The sequence below is a fragment of the Arachis hypogaea genome, chromosome 4 (genome assembly GCF_003086295.3).
Source record: "Arachis hypogaea cultivar Tifrunner chromosome 4, arahy.Tifrunner.gnm2.J5K5, whole genome shotgun sequence".
NCBI lineage: Eukaryota > Viridiplantae > Streptophyta > Magnoliopsida > Fabales > Fabaceae > Arachis > Arachis hypogaea.
The window spans coordinates 23,909,590-23,912,235 of record NC_092039.1 but is presented as its reverse complement, the minus strand read 5'-3'; the positions used below and the strand labels follow the sequence as shown (position 1 = coordinate 23,912,235).

The 2,646-nt window shown below is 32.3% G+C and overlaps 1 non-coding gene across 1 annotated transcript; it reads right to left on the bottom strand.

The window, feature by feature from the left end:
- Positions 1-1,832: 1,832 nt before the first annotated feature.
- Positions 1,833-1,940, bottom strand: LOC112798930 (small nucleolar RNA R71). Its single transcript, XR_003200525.1, has one exon. It is a non-coding gene; the product is annotated as a small nucleolar RNA R71 (small nucleolar RNA).
- Between the last annotated feature and the right edge of the window lie 706 nt (positions 1,941-2,646).

The window sequence follows — 2,646 nt, the reverse complement described above, 5'->3', positions numbered from 1 at the left end:
TTTTCGAAAACTTATGCATGTGTTCTTCATGATCTTCAAGTTGTTCTTGACAAGTCTTCTTGTTTGATCTTCATATTTTCTTGTTTTGTGTCTTTTGTTGTTTTTCATATGCATTTTTGCATTCATAGTGTCTAAACATGAATAATTTCTAAGTTTGGTGTCTTGCATGTTTTTTTTTCTTAAAAATTTTTCAAAAATAAAGTCTTGATGTTCATCTTGACATTCAAAGTGTTCTTGGTGTTCATCTTGACATTCATAGTGTTCTTGCATGCATCATTTATTTTGATCCAAAATTTTCATGCATTGAGTCTTTTTGATGTTTTTCTCTCTCATCATTAAAATTCAAAAATCAAAAAATATCTTTTCCTTTTTTTTCACTCATAAAATTCGAAAATTTGAATTGACTTTTTCAAAAATTTTTAAAATCTAGTTGTTTCTTATGAGTCAAATCAAATTTTCAATTTAAAAATTCTATCTTTTTCAAAAATCAAATTTTTTTCATTTTTTTCTTTCATATTTTCGAAAATTCAAATTGATTTTCAAAAATCTTTTTCTTATTTTATTTCATAATTTCAATTTCTTTGCTAACAATTAATGTGATTAATTCAAAAAATTTTCAAGTTGTTACTTGCCTATTAAGAAAGGTTCAATCTTTAAAGTTTAAATCATATCTTTTTGTTTCTTGTTGTCAAGTAATCAATTTTAATTTTCAAAATCAAATCTTTTTAAATTTCTTTTTTTCAAATCTTTTTCAAAATAAATTTCAATCACATCTTTTTCAAAATCAATTTCAAAATCTTTTCTAACTTCTTTTCTAACTTCTTATCTTTTCAAAAATTGATTTTCAAATCTTTTTCAATTAACCACTTAACTTTTTTTTATTTTAAAAGTTTACTATTTCAATCATATCTTTTTCAAAAAACTACCTAACTAATTTTCTCTCTCTAATTTTCGAAAATCATCTCCCCCTTTTTCAAAAATCTTTTTAATTAATTAATTGTTTATTCTAACTTTTTCGAATACTAATTAATAAATGAAATAAAAACAAAAATATTTTTCTTTCTTTTCTTCTTCTAATTTTCGAAATTCTTCCCCTCTCTCATCTCTTTCTAATTATTTTATTTATCTACTAACACCCCTCTTTCACTCAAGAATTCGAACCCACTCTTCCCCTCTGTGTTTGGATTCTTATCTTTTCCTTCTCATATTCTTTTCTTCTTCTACTCACATAAAGGAATCTCTATACTGTGACATAGAGGATTCCTCTTCTTTTCTGTTTTCTTCTTTTTCATATGAGCAGGAACAAGGATAAGAACATTCTTGTTGAAGCTGATCCTGAACCTGAAAGGACTCTGAAGAGGAAGCTAAGAGAAGCTAAAACACAACACTCTGAAGAGGACTTTACTGAAATTTTTGAAAAAGAAGTAGAGATGGCCGAAACCAATAACAATGGTGGAGGTGCAAGGAAGATGCTTGGTGACTTTACTGCACCAAATTCTAACTTACATGGAAGAAGCATCTCAATCCCTGCCATTGGAGCAAACAATTTTGAGCTTAAGCCTCAATTAGTTTCTCTGATGCAACAGAATTGCAAGTTTCATGGACTTCCATTAGAAGATCCTTTTCAGTTCTTAACTAAATTCTTGTAAATCTGTGATACTGTTAAGACCAATGGGGTTGCTCCCGAGGTCTACAGGCTTATGCTTTTCCCATTTGCTATAAGAGACAGAGCTAGAATATGATTGGATTCTCAACCTAAAGATAGCTTGAACTCTTGGGATAAGCTGGTCACGGCTTTCTTAGCCAAGTTCTTTCCTCCTCAAAAGCTTAGCAAGCTTAGAGTGGATGTTCAAACCTCCAAACAGAAAGAAGGTGAATCCCTCTATGAAGCTTGGGAGAGATACAAGGAACTGACCAAAAAGTGTCCTTCTGACATGCTTTCAGAATGGACCATCCTGGATATATTCTATGATGGTCTGTCTGAATTATCTAAGATGTCATTGGACTATTCTGCAGGTGGATCCATTCACCTAAAGAAAATGCCTGCAGAAGCTCAAGAACTCATTGACATGGTTGCAAATAACCAGTTCATGTACACTTCTGAAAGGAATCCTATGAATAATGGGACGCCTCAGAGGAAGGGAGTTCTTGAAATTGATACTCTAAATGCCATATTGGCTCAGAATAAAATATTGACTCAGCAAGTCAATATGATTTCTCAGAGTCTGAATGGATTGAAAGCTGCATCCAACAGTACTCAAGAGGCATCTTCTGAAGAAGAAGCTTATGATCCTGAGAACCCTGCAATAGCAGAGGTGAATTACATGGGGGAAGTATGTGGAAACACCTATAATCCCTCATGGAGAAATCATCCAAATTTCTCATAGAAGGATCAACAGAAGCCTCAACAAGGCTTTAATAATGGTGGAAGAAACAGGTTTAGCAATAGCAAGCCTTTTCCATCATCCACTCAGCAACAGATAGAGAATTCTGAGCAGAATCCATCTAGCTTAGCAAATATATTCTCTGATCTATCTAAGGCCACTCTAAGTTTCATGAATGAAACAAGGTCCTCCATCAGAAATTTGGAGGCACAAGTAGGCCAGCTAAGTAAAAGAGTCACTAAAACTCCTCCCAGTACTCTCC